The sequence below is a fragment of the Vanellus vanellus genome (assembly GCF_965231255.1).
Source record: "Vanellus vanellus genome assembly, chromosome: 2".
Lineage (NCBI taxonomy): Eukaryota > Metazoa > Chordata > Aves > Charadriiformes > Charadriidae > Vanellus > Vanellus vanellus.
Window position 1 is genome coordinate 38,498,861 of NC_138906.1, and position 19,219 is coordinate 38,518,079.

Consider the following 19,219-nt stretch of genomic DNA (forward strand, 5'->3'; position numbering starts at 1 on the left):
AAAGTAGTGCTACACGCTTAGAAGCGGAAGCCTTTCTAGCTCTGTGGAGATGAAAAGTTGGGAACCAGCACCTCTCCCTCTTGATGTCTCTATCTGGATCATCTTATAGCTTCTCAGCTAACCCCATGTCTTTCTCGCTCTCTCCTATTTGCTTTTATTTCACAGGCAAGCTGTTATATGCTTTCAGAAAGGATCAAGTACAGAAGCAGCAAATAGGGCCTGCAGTTTTCCATGGCTCCCGTGCCCCAAAAAAGGGGCAAACAGATTTTGAGCCTTGGAGCTGTCACGCAGCTCCGTCTAGATCCGTTTGGCCGGACAGTGAGCTCCTCCTAAAACACAGCCGAAGAGCTGCTCTCAGCTCCCCTGCGCCGGGAGTCGGGCAGCGATGCTTTCGTCTGTGCTTCTCCCATTAATCAGAGAGCAAAGCAGACTGCTCCTGGCCCAGACCACCAGTAAATTACTTCCCGCTGCACGCTGGGGTGGGGGAGCGGAGGGCTGGGGCTCTGCCGGCTCCCTGGCAGCCTGCTCTGCCCGTCAGGCACAGACGGGGGATGCGCAGGGGCCACCCAGGGAGACTTTCACTTCCTTATTCCCTGGCGTGGGTGCGTGGGGCAACCTTGCCCTGTATTAGCAGGAAACGCTCAGCAAATATATCAAAAGCACCAAGGCAGAAACTTGCAAACCGCAGGCTCTTTATCCTTATGGGAAAGGCTGATAGCCTTGAATAGAAAACAAATCCCTTTCTGAGCTCTCCTATCAAGTTTCATAGGGATTCCTACAGACCGGGCTTCGCAGACAAGCATGGAGATGAACGTGGCTACAGGACTCTTCGGAGCAGCGTGAAAACCAGATACCCCTCCTGGTCAGCTTTAGTCATCTAATGAGCTCTCTAGGTTTTACCTCTATCAAACATTATGAGACACTGTAAAATGTCACATCATTCCATCAGAAGGCGGACCAAGTTTCTCTAGCCTGGACAAACATCGCATTAGGATGTGCAGGATTTGGCCAAGCATGCTCAAGTCTGCATACGTTACCACCTAGTGACTATTCAGGGTACAGTGCAGCACGTTCTGCACAACGTGGTGATGTATTAGGAGACTTGTAATGCAAGCAAATAAACGATGATTTATCGAAGTGACTAATCAATTAATTAAATTCATATAAAACAGTATCAGTAGTAAATCGTGATTAAACAAATGCCCTGATTTCTTTAGAGAGATACACCAAAAATACTTCCTCCAAATATTTGGGTTTTCTTCAAGCAGTCTATCCAGGTTCCCAGAATTTGACTCGTAGGTTCACGGTCCCATCTTTTTTTCTTTTACTGAGGTAATAACTAATCGTTTCTGCTCCATACCTTTGTCATATGTAATTGCCATTTTATTGTTCCCTAAGGTCAATTTTACTAAGACTTTTAAAAAGCTGAATTTAAAATGACTAATGCCGATTAAAAGTAGGAATTCATGGCTGCAAAGCTTATCACAGCCTTATGCCATTTCCTGTGGCTGTATTTTAAGGTAATTAAGAGCAGATCTCCCCGTAGTGTATCTTTGTAAAGTGAGTGCAAGTGTATTAAGGCGCAGGCTTACCTAGTAAATATTCATGCTTGTTTGTGAGGTGGGAAGCTTTTCCCAAGCTTTTTTCTAAATTCTTCTTCACTTGTGCGTGTGTACCAATGAAAGTTCTTCCAGCTGGCTATCACCAGAATTACTTTAAACTGCTTCCCCCAGAAGGGTGAAATCCAGGGACGGTAACACGTCATATAGCAGCAGTTTAATCCTACCATCTCTTATTCACCCGAGCAAGGCTGATATAGCTTCTGGTGGGGCTGACAATGGCTCAGGATGGGATCTCCAACCCAGAGCTTCCTATCCAGCTGGAGGGGATTACCTTCAAACTAAAATCTCAGCTTTCTTTGGGTCTGCCAGTGACAATATCTTTGAAAATAAGGGCTACTAGCTTATAAAGGTAGAGTTTTTGCATGTTTGCAGTTCAAACCACGAAAAAGTAGGCTTCAGTAAACCCGATGGAGTTAATGAGCCCGGTCGCTGGGCGTGGAACTCTTAGCAAAGGTAACGAGTTTTACCTTTCAGCAGAGCTTGCCAGATTTAGTGTATTTCTGCTTTTACTCCAAGGGGTTTACTTCTCAGTCCGGAATTCACAGCTGAGAAAAATAAAGGTACATACTCAAAGTTTCTGGAAAGACACTACACAGCCTGTGAAAGAAAATTGGCTAAAGTATGATATGGAGGAAATATTTTTATCGTAATTATTATGATTTTTTTTGCAGTTCTATGATGCCTCTTTTTAAAGGTACTATAAACATTATTCGAACCAGGTTCCCATTACTAGGAAAGGTCAAATCTTACAGTAGGCTCACAAAGTCAGGCTAGCCATTAGTAAATAAGGGTTTATGGAAAACTCATAAAGCACCTAAAGTGCCAGCTTATGTAATGTATCTAATATAATAAACACTCTGAGGGGAGTCTAGGAGTGGAAAAAATGCAGTTTCTTATTATAAAATATTTGAACGTAGTTGAGACTAGAAATTGATCAAACTGCGTGAGCCAGAAGGCTTTGTTATGAAGCCTGAAAATACAGGAGATCTTTAGCTTGCTGAGAGGAAGCATTTTAGCAGACCTACAGGGTGAATCGTTAATACAAACTTATATTCACAGTGCTCTCAGAATTCGTGTAGGAGAGTTATCTGGCACAGCCATTGTTAGATTCACATTACACTAACTACTGTACAAACAACTGACTGGTTTTAGATTACAACTATACTGTACTGCCAGTGAGACCAAGTAACGCGGGAGGAATGGAGCATATCACTCATTTCTGTTGCATAGATGCCTTTTAAAGAGAGTCGCTGAGAAAGCCAGTCATTGATGGCTGGTTGGCACTGAGTTAGACTGTTTTCCTGAGAAGGATATTCCCACAACAGTTATAGTCACCTGGTACTGTACAAACTACCTGCACAGAGGCGTTTGATTTGACACTCCATCGTTGTGCTATTTTTGGCACGCTCCTTCCTAATTTGTGATTAACAAGGATTAGGTTGTTTTCACTTTGTAAGGGCTATTTATAGTTCAATAGCAGATTTCCCCCCACCCCTTCTCACTCCTACAGTGCATCAATAGCCCGATTTTAGTCTTAACATGTGACCACAATTATACAGTCATGTTAAGTAATTAAAAAAAAAGAGCTGATTATGAAATACGAAGGACCAACTAGAAACATATAAACAATGCACTGCATTTATGCAACATATATTTCTTCTAGGAGAACTAGATCCTGACAAGACTTTGTATTGATAGCTTTCACAACTAACATGCCTCCCTCAAGTGGACTATGCTGTTTAGCAGTTCCAAAACAGAACAAAATCCCATGGGATACAAACTGTGGAGTAAACCTGAACTTGAAATAATAGTAAAACTCAATGACCCAATCTTTCTGCCCCTAAACATGATGGGATTTTTAAGACTGAATTCAGCAGGAGCAGGAACAAGCCTGGAAAATAGTTAAGTAAGAGCAAATTTGACTGAGATAACAGGGTTATGATGCATTTATAAATTCACAAGAGACATCAGTGTGACATAGGACAGTGCCCATAAGAAAAGAAATGGGGAGTATTCTAAGCAGCCCATATGCGATCCTGATTTAGGATGAAGTTATCAAAAGGGCTGAATGCTGGAACAGCTGTGCTCCCATTAAAGTTAGTAGCTAGAAAAAAAAATTAAAACTTTTTAGTATTTATTTTAAAAGCTGAATATTTGTGAATCTTCAGGTAGGGACAGGAAAAGGGATTTAACCTGCCTTCATCTGTATTGCAGACCCGTCAAAAGAACACAGTCATGTGAGAGGCAGGAGACAAATAGCTCTATCCAGAAATTACTGCAATATGAAGGGGTCATCTATACTGACTACTGTTGTCAGTACTTTCCAACAGACAACAGTTGTATTGGGCTAAGATAGATAGCAAGTGCACATGTGAACAGCAAGAAGAAAAAGTTGTGGGTTCAAGAAAAGGTATTATACACGATGGAGCTGAACAAACGCAGTAGTCTTCCCAGTTTATTACATCATAGAACTAAAAGTCCTTTCAAAGTAAGTTGGCTGGATAATGCAAGGTGAGAGATATGTGACAGAGAGATTGGCCACAGGTCCAGGAGAATGGCCAGTAGCAAGCTGCTGATATCAGTGGTCCTGACCTCTTTGACAGAACAGATATACACGCTAAGGGTGGCATCCAAATCCTGTACTGTCACCTATATGAAAAATGAGGTTCCTAGTCTAAGCTAGCCATTGAGAGAAAGAGAGTTTTTCATCCCATTGTAAGACAAGTGTTAGAAGAGGTGTGATGAAATCTCTGGAGGAGCTTCTCTCCTTTGAGGGACAACTGCAGGAGTCTAGACAGCCAAGATGCCCAGCTTTTGGACTGCTCCTGGCTCATGAGATGCATCCAATGTCAGTGGCTGCAGAACGCTGCCTGGAAGCTCCCTTCTCCCTTGCTATGAATGCTTTCCTACCCTGATGCAGCCACATGTTGTTAATACGTAACTCGAGCCTGAACAGCTAGAAAGCTGGATCTGTACTTGCCTGTTGAGATCCCCGGCTTGCTTTGCCTTCCCAGTTGTGCTATCTTCATGCCCACTTAACTGCTGCATGCAACCCATTATGCTTGCCCTACTGAGCCAAACTTGTGCTGTTCGGTTGCAATTCTCATTTACTCTTCCTCTGGTTGCCTGTCAGCAGATGGGTCTATTACCAAAGCTTTGTTTGTGCTGTTGTCAGATAGCCTCTTTCCTCATCGTTGCTCCATATAGGCATGTAGCATGCTTTGCTGGAGCCGTACGTCTTTGCTGAACCCCAGGAGTGCACTTAGAATAAGCGCTGGGACATCAGAGTGCAAAAATCTGGTGGACAGCCCTACACGCGACTGGCAGTTTCCAGTTCTGCACCTCCCTTGAGCGTTTCTCTCAGTTCAGCCCTCCCTTTCTTCCTCTGGGCTTTCCTCCCACACTGTACTGCCTGCCTGGCAGCCTTCAACCCAGCCCACTTTCTGCCTCATGGTCTTCTACTGGTAACAGTTAATGCTGGAAGAAATTGTGGCCCAGAAAAGTTAGTAGCAGGCTGGAGCCAATAATAAAATGGCCACAATTTTCCTCTGTTACAAACCAATCCCTTACTTGTTCTCTCTCTGTTTTGTCCTCTTAGTAGATACGCCCTTTGGTGCAGAGATGCAAATCTCAGTTAGCTTTGATGTCATGAATACAAATGTTGTTTTTATTAACCTTCTAAATGACTGCTACACTGGGCCACATCCTGCTTTTGGTTAGTCAAATGCAAGTAATGTTTCTGCTTGATTTCTTTTCTGTTTTCCAGATACTCGTTTGCTTTGATATAATTTTACACAAGTGTTATTATTTTCATGTGCCTTTTTGATTAGTTGGTTGCGTACATATTATTCTCCTTCACTGATAATCCCTTCACCTTTACTATGTAGTTTTCTACCTTTACTAAAAAGTGAAACATGAATAAGAGCCATTAAGCATAACCAAATATAATGCAATGTACTTTAGGAAGTCATTACACTTGTTCATTTGCATTCTTTATTGCTTGTTTTTCTTATAAAGTATCAGGAAACATGCAGATTACCATTTGGTTTTATTACTTAAGAGCTCCAGCCATCCTTACTTAAGATTAGAGTCATTCTTGCCACAATAGCTCTTCCACTTCATCGCAAATGATTGAACTTGCAGAGAAACGCATTCGGTATAAATGGGTTCTGCTGCATCTCCAAGACTCCCGCCTAGACTGGGGCAGGTTTTTAAGTTGGGAAATGACATATCTGAGCTGTGATCAGTTGTGCTAGCCAGGCAAGTCTATTTAAAAGCACTTTCCATTTTAAATATAGCAATAAAATACCACACTAGCAAACCTTCTTGATAAGGGTAAGAGCAATACATCCAAATCCAATCTATGTTTGACATTGCCTAGAACAAGAATTCACATTGATAAGTCAGGACTCATTTACAAGGCCATAAATGGGTGGGTAGCTATAATTTGGGTATTAAACTTGTAAAATATATTGATGGCATGCAAGGGCTAAATAAATAATTTACTACAAGAAAATTGGAAATCTTTACACAGTACTTAATTGACCAACCACTCTCCCATGTTCTTGATAGCTTCCTATTTTGCATTTTTTTTTTATTTTTTACACACTGAAATTTTCCCTATGTGTATTTTTCCAACTTCAGTGAATGTTCATAAGTTGCTATATTTCTGCAAACATCGCCTATTTTCATCTTTGTTTCATCAGTCAATTACATGCTTTTTGACATTTTCATTTGTTTGTTTAAAAGCTTGAATGAATCAAATGCCTTTTCTGGGCACGGCTCAGCTGGTGTTATTCTGAAAACTAAAATGAAATTGCCTCAGTGATCAGCCTAACTTTGAATGTTAGTTAAATCCATTTCCAGTGCAAAGCAGACCAAGATACTGTAGTTAATAGGTATTCCAGTGATCACAGTAAGAGTGGGATTGGCAGCTTTATACAAGCTTATAAAAATTCTTATGACCACCTCACTGGCCAGTGTAACTCAGGGTAGTTGCAGTAAGGCAAATGAATTTTGGCTTTAAAGGAGTTTTGCCATCCACAGATACTGAAAGTCTGGTTTTGAGTTTCCACAAAGGCCCTTGGTTGACCCTACCCTCCCAAGTACCCCATGGGTCATGAATCAGACCTACTACGTGTATATGATTTCATTTTTAAATAATGACACTTGCTTTTTGTTAGATATCTCCTCTGAAACAAGACTTCCCAGGTACACTCCCACCTCCTTTTCCTGTGATCCAGGGAAGAGAAGTGGGGGCTTCTACCCACCTCCCCAGCTATTGTAATTTTCTTGGTTAACTGTGGCACTACTGTACATGCTCGTACCCATATGATGCTCATCTTGACTCTCCATCTCTCTGCTGGAGCACTGAGAGGAGAAAAATGTGCCTTTCTTTTCCCCGTTAAGGGTGCTGTGGTGTCTCTGTGCAGTGGCTTTCACTGATTAAAAAGTTTGACTGCTTTTTAGAGCAATCATAGAATCATAGAACAGTTTGGGTTGGAAGGGACCTTTAAAAGTCACCTAGTCCATCCACCCTGCAATAAGCAGAGAAATCTTCAACTAGATCAGGTTGCTCAGAGCCCTGTCCAGCCTGACCTTGAATATTTCCAGGGATGGGGCATCTACCACCTCTCTGGGCAACCTGTCCCAGTGTTTCACCACCTGCATTGTAAAAATGTCTTCCTTATATCTAGTCTAAATCTATCCTCTTTTAGTTTAAAACCATTGCCCCTTGTCCTATCACAACAAGCTCTACTGAAAAGTCTATCCCCACCTTTCTTATAAGCTCCCTTTAAGTACTGAAAAGCCGCAAGAAGGTCTCCCTGGAGCCTTTTCTTCTGAACAACCCCAACTCTCTCAGAGTTTTTTCGTAGGAAGGAGAGGTGTATTTGAATTCAGGTTCCTCCTGGCCTGTTTTGGTTCATTCTCGTCTTTAGCCATCCACAGCAACCTACTGTGCAAAAAATTATGCTCTAGACAGGCAGTGGCGGTGCTTCCTCATGAACACATCCTGGGAGAGCTTCCCAGCTAGTTGCAGAGTTATTTTGCTGGTACAGTCTGTACGAGTTTCCCAGGAGATAAAAGGTAAAGTGCCAGAGGAGTTTGCAGGCATTAGCGCTTCTCTGTGAGGGTTTTATGCCAGGATGAAATGCCATGATGAAACGCCATGATGAAACACGTGCCATACCACCCCAAGTTGTGTACCAGACCCAAGGTAAGGACCACAGAGGCAAAGGAGCAACTCTGGAGGGAGTACAGCAAACTCGTGGTAAGCAAAGGGAGCGCTTTGCTCCAGCTGCTCTGGGCCACTGCCATCAGCTTCCCTATTGTTACAGGAACCCTGAGACTCCCATCTAATTCCACTTTCCACCTGCCCTCCCCAATAAATTCCTTTTAAAATGGTAGTTATTTTTGCTCAAAATATTTCCATTGTTTCCTGAGGAATGTCACCCCCCTCCCAGCTGGGACCCAGCCCCACGGGTCAGATTGACAGCCGTTTGCTTAGCAGCCATGTGACCATTTTGGAGCCCAGAACTGCCTTCAGAGTAAAACATTTTGGGGGTGAGGGGAAAGTCCAGTGTTCCTTGGATAGTGGTAGGGTGGGATGTGGGTTACGGTTTTAAAGCAAGGGTTGTTGTACCCAAATTCAAACATAAAAAGAGTCTCTTGGCTATAGGAGAAAGGGTACATGCTGGTGGAACTTACATGCAAGGTAGCCAGAAGAAAGCAGGACTCAATGCTCTGCTTTACATGTGTGTAGTACGCTGCTGCCTGAGGGAGTAAGAACCCGCTTACAACCCCACATGGATTACCCTGGCTTTGTCCAGGTGCATGAAACAAGCAGGGCCACACATCTGCTTATTTCCTCTCTGGGGATTAGAAATTGGAGGGTGGGAAATGAGTAGAGCCTGGGGTCCGTTCTCGCTTGCCAGTTTAGCTGAGCTGGTGAGCGCTTGAGGGGGTTGAGGGAGGAAGGGTGGAATATTATTTTATTTCTGGCTTAGGCCAGAGGTAAACGACTGCCTGAGGGAATAGGAGAGGAGAAGGTGTGCTGCTGAGTTACAGTGCCTTGGGGGGCTCCTGCTGCAATGGCACAGCTATGTAACGTGCTCCCTGGGGGACTGCATCTGAAATAAAAATGTAGCCTGTTACTTATTGGCATTAATGTTCACTTACTAACGTCTTTTATTGCTTAACTCTTCTATTTTGGCACCTGGGTAACTACTTAGGCTCTTTTAAATTCACTGGACCAAATTCAGGGATCACATATCCAGAGATCTATGTAGAGTTCACAACTGGCAGAGTAGTGTGGATTGAAAGCAGTAAATTTAAGAAAGTCTAGGGAGAGAGCCGTAATGAATAAAAGGATCATAGTAGGTAAGAGTCCTGCCCCCACCCCCATTTACTTTCAGTCAGCTTAACTTGAGTGGGGCCTTGTGTCTCTCTGGCTCCTTTAAATACTATAAATTATTTCTGAATCTAAGGAGTCTCTCAATGAAAAAGGATGCTGACTCAGAGTCAGGAGCTGCTTGTGGACTTCTAGCACACTCAAGAAACCTTTGTGCAATAGTTGATAATATAACATGGAGGTCTTAGCTCTCCAGTAATACAAAGTTCATAGGCAAAACAATATCATGATAACCTTATGTGAAGTTTTCCATGAACTATGCCACCAGTAAACCTGTCCTCAACATGAAAAGAACACCCAGTATCCAGTATATTTCCGGAATCAAACCTCTACCATCTATTTCCTTATTTAATTACCATGAAGCACGTCACCACCCTGTCTGCACTCTAGTCTGTAACTCAGACACTTTTTTTTTACTGGACATTTCTCTGTTTTTTTGCATCCTGGACATATGCAGTGAGAACTTAAGAAACAGTATTTATCATCCAGCTCTCATCACTAGCGGTGTTGGCTCACCCCCAAACATTTCCCATGCACAGCATGGGCATGAATGTTAGGGGAGGACTGTTTTGTTTTCTGGCCTTGGCTAGCAGACTGGGCTGGTTGCTGGCCATTGAGAATGCTGCTTTCAGGTTGCTTTTCTCAGCCCATCATTTGGTGCCCATCATGCTTTTCTATGTCACCTCCCACTCGTGGTCTGTATCCATTTTCAGACTCCCTCACATCATGTGCTCACTCTCTTTCACATCCCTTTCTAGTACTTCCAGCTCCCACTTCCCATTGGTATGCATTCCCCCAAAATATTTTGTGCTTTCTCATCTGTTTTCCTTCAGATGTGGAAGGTGCATCCCTAAATCCTTACCAAACAAACCGGTTAGCTGCAGTCGAACACTGTCTCAAAGCTCTGCTCTGCAACACTACACTCAAAAAGGCCATCAGACCCATTGCCTACAGTGGGCACCTCTCCTCCCCCATTAGCATCTATCCATCTGGTGTTTCCTGTCTTTTAAGAGAGAGAAAAGACTATCTTTTTACTGTTTGTACAGCTCCTGGCACCCTGGGACCGACCTCGTTGCTCTAGCCATACAAAATGCACGTAACAGTATCTTCCCCCAAAGCCATGGTCATCTTCCACAAGATGTAAAATGACATGCCAGCCCAAGGGTCCTCCCATGCTACTGAGCCATCGCACAGCAGCTAGGAAAGAGAGGGGGGGAAAGGGAATACACAGAGTTCCTCAGTAAGGCAGTGGGAGGAGAAGAACCAGCTCTGTGTATTTAGTTACAGTTAATTATAAGTTTATGACCTTATGATGCAATTGTTGTATCCCTTCCTCAATATACTTTGCAGGCAGAGCATGCTGAACATACAGAGGGGGTGTATTTTATGGCTGCAGTGTTTGCTTGAGCTGTGCAGATAAGAGAGCTGTAGAGAGGTCTCTGCGCAGGACGACATGGAGCCATTTTGGCCATGTGGTATTGGCAGGGTCTGAGTGTCTCTGCCAAAAGAGTTTATGAAGAGTAGGTGTAAGCCACGCTGATCTGTCGTCCTCTGCTTTCTCTGGCTGACTTTTGTTCTTGCACTTTCAGAGGGTAGGAAAGCTAAGGAAGGGAGTAGGTGTCATTAACACGTAAGGGAAACTAGAATAGAATTTTTTTTTTTTTTTGAGAGGCAGCTTTGGAATTTGACATTTGTTTCACCCGAAGATTTTCAAATGCTGCACAGTTGTTTTTCACACTGCTTATATATATTATGCCCATTTTATGGATAAGCTAACTGATTCAGAAAGTGAACAGTAAATAGAATGTCATTTGCAAATCTATGAATAGATTCAAAGACCCTTGAAACCTTAATCCACTTGATCCCACTTAATGCCTTCAAGATGCATTAACAGGACAAAAAGAAGTTTAATTGAAGCGCATCAAACTCAGCTTAGGCACTGTAACCCTTGTGCTTACAAGGGTAGCCACATAAAGAAAAATAACGAAACATTAGTTTGCATTTCCTGGGAAAATAAGTAAGCAAGAATGTATGTCACATCCTGGCTGGCATTTTAATCTCATCAAAGCGGAGCTTTAAAAATGGCTGTTCTTTCCCTACTGTGCTTTCCAAGATGCACAGCACAAATGTGCTCTGAACACAACAGAACTAATTGAACAATCACAGCAAAGGAGGTCAAAACCCAACAAACAGTGTAGCATCTAAAATGACTCTGGAGGATTTTAACAGATGGACACTTGTAAATCTAACAGGATTTCCTACTGGTGAGAATGCCTTAGGTAAAATTCAGAATGTCTCATTAAATTGTCAGCCAGCTATGAGGCATTGCTCATGTGAATATGAACAGCTATGCAGCTTTACTGTAAATACACACAGCCATGCATTAACATAGGCCTGAAAAGCAACATTTGGATGCGAGTTCGGTTAGAAACCCCTTTCAAAATTGATGGAGGATCAGATGTAATATTTCTGGCTGGGATCCATTAGAGATACAGAAGGGAAATTAAGCCAGGGGTCAGGCTTTTTCTCTCCCCATTCTCAAAGTCGTCTGGCTTTTCCTCGGTGTGCACTTCTATGCAAATTTGAAATTAGTTTGTTTTAGACTTCTCTAAGCCCTTTTGCTATTGCTTTCTTATAACCTTCCATGTCCATATGCAGTTGATGAAAGGCATCAAGACCCAACACAGGTATAATAGTGCTCTGTCTTCCAAGTAGATGCTCTCGTGCCAAGAATGTGAATGTAGGTTAGCACAATGCAACGACACAGTGGTTGCATGTTTCCATTTTTACACATTTGTTTTACATAGTGCCAGTGATCTGGATAAGGGCAATTAGTCTGTTTCTCACCAAAATGCTGTGTGTGCCCCTTTACCTCCTCCAGCAACCCTACTGCTTATGAGATCTGTGAGCCTGTTGTTCAAATCCACATTCCTGTACAGTCCCACTTTCTGGGTAAGAAATAGTCTCTGCTGGGTTTATTGGCATTTCTCACAGTATCTGAGTTCAAAGAAAATGATTACAAGTTAAGACAGAGCTCTGTTCTTTAAAGCGCCACAGTGTATAGATCTGTTGAGTGATATATAACATAGAACAACTTCCAACTGAGGAAAGCTTAACACAGCTCGGGCTAGCTTGCTGATAGCTGCTCAGCTCCTAGAATTACTGCTTACAAACCATAAAGGCCCCAGCTTGAGTTTCATGGGGGGGGGGGGGGGGCAATGTGTGTTGTGCACACCGCAAGTACAGCCACAGGGCGGGTAACCCGCCAACTCCCTAACCTCAGCCAAAAAATCTGGCCACTGCCTGACAGGCAGAGTATGTGTATTCGCTGTCTATCAGGGGCAGCTAAACAGCTTAAAGTCAAAAAAGAATCGTGTGAAACCACCGAGTTCAGTCGCGGGAGCATTAACGTGCCAAATCGACAGGCTTGGTATCTGTTAAAACTGCCCTTCATTTCTCTGATATTTTTGGCAAGGAAACAGCCCATAAATATAAACAGATCACTTCCCTCCTTACTGAAAAGCAGGCACCTCGGAGGGAGGAAGCACAGTGCATGTTTATCAGGGTCATAAATTCTGCACAAGGTTTTAGAACCGGCACGCAGGGGCAAATTTCATGATGGAGCTAAAAGACTCGAGGAAGGACAAGTTAACTGTGAGAGAAAACCACATGCAGTATATCCCCCAAATGATAGCGTACACCTCTGTTGAAGACTGCTTGCAGTACTGTGAGTAGGGAAATTGTGCCAGGACAGGACACACGGCTCTGTGATTATTGACCAAATCCTTCAGCCAAGAACAGGCGCAGAACTCCTGGGCTGGAATAGTAACTGTGGAGTTGTATTCTTATCCAGCATCCAGCCGGACAGCCTTCATCTCCGTGACATCCCTCTCCCACTCCCAAGGCTCTTGTGTTCAGGCTGGCACTGGGGAAAGAGCATCAGAGGTGAGTGCATGAAAATGGGTTATGGTAAGATGCCCACACCAGTACAAAAATTGTGTTTGGTGTCACTGTAATTCAAAAGCAAATAGCGCACAGCATATTGTGATACTTAATAAAGCAAACACAATCTTCATTAGAGCTGTAACAAAAAAAGGGAGACCACAAATGCCGTGCAAGATACCTCATACTATGTTATATGAATATGTTATATTTACTGCAATTGACCAGAAGTGCAAATTGGTCTTAACGGAAAACTGTAGGGGCGGGAATGTATTGTGATATTTTAAAAAATAAGGATTTTGGTTAAAAAATGAAGACGTTATTAAAAATCCATTGTCTAAAGACTTTTCTGTAAAGGCTACTATTTATTTCAAGTTTAAGTTTTCTTTGTTTTCCTAATCCAATTTTCCCCATTTAACTGCCCACCTTAGTTCAAATTCCGCCATCATCAAGCATACACTAGTACATTATTACTTTATCAGAAACTTGATCCACATGCCCCCCTTTTATCTTTCAACACCCTTCTCCTTTCTTTGCACTTAAAAGTGTCTTTCTTTTCACATGTTTCTAAATTAAGCCTGAAGGAGAGAAGAAGGAAAATAGCTAGTATATTAATGATAGAAGATATGCGAAACCTTTAAAACAAGAAGGCCAGGAAAACAAACATAAAAGTGGAGCTCCTATATTCATTTATCCATGCCCAGTGAGTGTTAGAGTTATTTCTCAGCAAAAAGAAACCCCTTGAAACTGTGTCTCTTGCATTGGAATAATCCTGGTGGCTGTGGTTATGAAGTTGCACTGGCAAAGCAAGGGAGAACCAGGCACCAATCTCTGCAGTGGGAGAAACCTCTCCGACAGCCCTCAGAGCTGCAGTGGTATCCTGCCCCGGCACGCTGCTGTCCTGAGCACGCCTGGCAGGTGACTGAGCAATTTGCCTTTCTCCCACACTTTGGCAAATCAAAGAACTCTAAAAGATTTGTGAGATGTGACTTGTTGACAAAAGCCTTGTTGACTCTTCCCTGTTACGGCACATTTATCTATATAGCTACTAGCTCTGTTCTGTACTATAATCTCTACCAGAGTGCATGGCAGAGAAGTCGGACTGTAATTCCCATGATCAACCCAAGAGTCCTTTTTGATACCACCTTTGCTACTTTATATTCAGCTGGCATTAAGGCATATTTGATCCGTAAGTTACCTATACCACAATTCATAAAGCATTTTCATGCTTAAGTTTCTTTAGACCTCTTGCGTGAATGTTGTCTGACTGGCACTCTCTTACTGTTCTGTTTACTGAGTTGTCCTACAGCCTTTATTATTAACAATAAAATGTGAAAATGATTAGATTCATCCCGTTAAAGAACAGCTCTATTGTAAGATCCTCGCTGAGGTACTCTGAGTGAGCACAAACGCAAAGGATTCATTTAGATTATCAGCAACAGTTTTATCTTTCTTAACTGTTCCTATTATAATTTTTTAGTGTTTTCACCATGCCAGGTCTTTGGAAGGCATCCTGTTTCCAATGAGTTTGTTATTATTAGTTTTTATGGCTGCAGCATAAAATCTGAATCCAGATTTGAACTTTCCCAGATTTTAGAGGTTCAGATTTGGACTATTATAAAACTGGGCTCAAAATGTGGGGCCTGAGGGATGGCCTTGAGCCTAACATTGGTTACAATGGCTGTGCCCTTATAAGGTGACTCAGTAAAATAGCAGGGTGGGGCTCCAGGTGCTCATTTTCAGCTCGTTTATTCCACATTGGACCAGTCACAAGAAAAAATACATTGTTCAAGCCCTGCAAATGGGACACAGGAACTGGGTTATTTTCTCTTTAGTTGTCAATATCATCAAGGCTGCACAAATACCTCACAGAGTGCAAGGTAGTCTGGAAGTTCTTCACTGCTAATGATCATGTAGGAGAAGAAAAGGACCCACCTGTGAGACAAAGCCTGTATGTTCCTGATCCAACAGCTGTTGGATCATCTACAGGGAGCACCAACACATTTGCTCTGTTGTGTTATGAGCCGCTGCCAGCTCTCTGCAATCAACTTCTGAGCTGACTACCAGCCATGTAGCCATAGGGAAGGTAGTGCCCTAGCTAATTAAACCCTTCTGAGACACAGGTATATTACCACTAAGATGGGGTAACACAGTTTTTATCTGTCTTGTGGTGTAGGCTTACACCTGTTGGGACTGTACCATTTAGTGTATTCTGCAGACAGACTATGGACCCACCTTGAGGAACATGGCTGACCGACTGACTTCTGAGTCAGCTCCAACCCAGCAACCTTGCTTTAGTTTTCTACAAGTTGCTAGGAGTAAAAGATGACCTCTCAGACAAGTGTCCATCTTTCTTGTTTGCCATATTCCCCTCTCTGGTATATCCCATACTTTTGCTGTATGTCAGCTCTCGTTGTAACTTCTTATTCTGTCACTGAAAGGAGACAAATAGGTGAAAAAATATATTAAAATAAAGGTGTTGTGTTTGTGATATGCTGTGTTGTTTTTCTGTCACACCAACTCATGTGAGGCAGGTGAGTAAGGAGAAATTAGTTTTGCTTCTAGGAAGCTGGTTTAATAAAAATAAAAGGGAGGGGGAAGGTTAAATTTTGATAAGCTGTTTTTTAATTCCTTGCCACATACCCCAGCTCTGTTAACAATAAACAAACTCAACAACAGATTCTTGTGTGACTTTTACCTTACTCGTCAGAAAGACAAGAGAGAAGAAGTGAAGAAAGGAAGAAAGACAGAAACCAGCCCAAGAGGCTTATTTTGGGGAAAAAATCCCTAATTTGCAACTTCTGCTCATGCATTACCTTTTTACTGAAAACTCATGGCTTAATATTAAGTACAACAGTACCAAAGACCTGATTTACTGTGCACATCAAATACTGCAAATAACTCTCCCATGTAAAGAAGAGAAAGCTTTTCTTTAATTGAGCTCTCACCAAGAAGAAAGTGGAGAAGGCAAGGGAAGACACAACTCCTGACATTATTCACTTGTTATATGCAAATTTAAAAGATTATCCAGACAGCTAGAGAACTATAGTTTTTTTTTTCACCTTTTGTGGAAAAATTAGCCATTCTGTTGGTAGAAAAGATTAATGTACAAAGAGGCAAACTCTGAAGAAATTCTTCGACAATTTGTTAAAGACAGAAAGCTTTATCTTCCCAGAGAAGCAGAATGTAGAAGCAATACAGATACTTTGAAGCAGAAGACTGCTTGGATTGGGGGAGGAAGAGGAGGGTGTAAAAAATCTTACTTATACTTGAACAGCAACTATTAAAGAGACATAATACTCTGATAGACTTTTTTTCCTGTTTTTTAATCCAAGCAAGCAGCGTGTCTCTGTTTTCCTTACTCAGCCAATGCTTAGTCAGCAAGACAAGGAAGAATTTAGATTGTACTTCCAACATGAATGCAGTTGAAAGGGATGCATACCATGTTCACAAAGCAAAACCATCTCACTTGTCTCTCCCCGGCTAGGGAGCATTCTCCCGAGGAGAGCTGATCCTTACAGAGTTGGAAAGCCAAGAGCAGTGCCAGGCATCCTGAACCTCCTCCCTACCGTGTGTCTTGAATACGCTGAGAAAATGACAATGCAGGGAGGAGTTGCATCTCCCTGCTGCACTTCTCAGTGGGCAAAGGCTTCCAGCTGCTGTCAAGCTTTCAGCTGCATGTTAAGATAGTCCTACACGGTGACACCTTTTTTCTCTGAATATTCCAGAAATTATCAAGTTTCATTGAACTGGCCATGCCAGCAAAGTGTTCCTCTGTGGCAATCATAAGGTGTGCAGTTGAAATTTGTAAGAAAAATATTTTGGCAATCCATTAATGCTTATAATAATCCTTCCAGATGGCACTAGTGGGAGAATACTTTATACTGTCTTGCTCTGTAGGCCAACCTGGCCCTCTAATTCAAACCAGGAATAGCAGAAAACAGTGAGACCGTGTTGGTTTCATCAGTTTTTGGGCCTTGAATTACGGGAGCTCAGCTAGGTCCCCACTGGGCCGGGAACCAGTGCAAAATCCTAGCATCCTCAAAGGCTACTAAGTGTCCCAAACTAAAGATCAGTTAAAAGTTCTTGGAGAACTTTTTATCTTCCAGGTGAATTCAGTGTCCTGTCTGTAGTCTGCAAATAGGTGGGTATTATAATGCCTAATGTTTAGGCACACACCCACAGTGCCTGAGCATGTCTTGCACAGCTGGCAAGGGTTGCCAATGTCATGCTCTGCCTTTTTGCTGAAGAACCCAGCAATTAGGGCTTTCCTCCAGGATATGAAACACCCAGGACCAAATCATTATTCTGCCTCCTGGGACATGCACGCACATCCTCTTTGAAAAGCCCCATTGCCACAGGTGAAATGGGAAGTTAGATTCAACCACTTCTGAAGCTTCTCTGCTACGTGTAGGATAGTTAAATATTCATGGTGAGGGAGGAAGAAGAAAGAACAGACTACAGTTGGTTTGGCCCACAGAGAGACAAGCAGAAGTACTAGAGTGCCCTGTACTATCTGGCTTCTGTTGTCAAGGACAACAAAAAAAGTTTCTATAAATATATTAGCAATAAAAAGAGGACCAAGGATAATATCTGTCCTCTAGTAGATGGGGCCAGTAACGTAGTAACCACGGATCAGGAAAAGGCTGAGGTACTTAATGCCGTCTTTGCCTCAGTCTTCAGCAGTAGGACCAGTTGTTCCTTGAGTTCTCCGACCCCTGAGCTAGAATACAGGGATGGGGAGCAGAATGAAGCCCCTGTAATCCAAAGGGAAATGGTGAGGGACCTGCTTCAGCACCTGGGGGTGCACAAATCTATGGGGCCGGATGGGATCCATCCAAGGATACTGAAGGAGCTGGTGGAAGTGCTCACCAGGCCACTCTGCATCATTTATGAACAGTCCTGGATAACCGGGGAGGTCCCAGCTGACTGGAGGTTGGCAAATGTGACACCCACCCATAAGAAGGGCCGGAAGGAGGATCCAGGGAACTACAGGCCGGTCAGTCTGACATCGGTGCCTGGGAAGGTCATGGAGCAGATCATCCTCAGTGCCATCACACGGCACATGCAAGAGAACAGGGTGATCAGGCCCAGTCAGCATGGGTTTGTGAAAGGCAGGTCATGCCTGTCAAACCTGATCTCCTTCTATGACAAGGTGACCCACTTAGTGGACGAGGTAAAAGCTGTGGATGTTATCTACCTGGATTTTTGCAAGGCTTTTGACACCGTTTCCCATAGCATTCTCCTGGAGAAACTGGCTGCTCATGGCCTGGACAGGTGTACTCTTCGCTGGGTAAAAAACTGGCTGGATGGCCATACCCAGAGAGTGGTGGTAAATGGAGTTAAATCCAGTTGGTGTCCAGTCACAAGCGGTGTCCCCCAGGGATCGGTGCTGGGCCCCGTTCTCTTTAATATCTTTATCAATGATCTGGATGAGGGGATCGAATGCACCCTCAGTAAGTTCGCAGATGACACTAAACTAGGGGGGCGTGTTGATCTGCTTGAAGGTAGATTGGCTCTGCAGAGGGATCTGGACAGGCTGGACAGATGGGCTGAGGCCAATGGTATGAGGTTCAACAAGGCCAAGTGTCAGGTCCTGCACTTGGGTCACAACAACCCCATGCAGTGCTACAGACTGGGGGCGGAGTGGCTCGAAAGCTGCCTGGCAGAAAAGGACCTGGGGGTGTTGGTGGACAGCCGGCTGAGTATGAGCCAGCAGTGTGCCCAGGCAGCCAAGAAGGCCAACACCATCCTGGCCTGCATCAGGAATAGTGTGGTGAGCCGGACTAGGGAAGTAATCATCCCCCTGTACTCGGCACTGGTGAGGCCTCACCTCAAGTACTGTGTTCAGTTTTGGGCCCCTCACTACAAGAAGGACATTGAGGTGTTGGAGCGTGTCCAGAGAAGGGCTACAAAGCTGGTGAAGGGTCTGGAGGACAAACCTTATGAGGAACGACTGAGGGATCTGGGGTTGTTTAGCCTGGAGAAGAGGAGGCTGAGGGGAGACCTTATCACCCTCTACAACTACCTGAAAGGAGGTTTTAGAGAGATGGGAGCTGACCTCTTCTCCCTGGTGACAAGTGATAGGACAAGAGGAAACGGGTTCAAGTTATGTCGGGGCAGGTTTAGATTGGATGTTAGGAAGCATTTTTTCACTGAAAGGGTTATTAAACATTGGAATAAGCTGCCCAGAGAGGTGGTGGATTCACCATCCCTGGAGGTGTTTAAGAAAAGGGTAGATGAG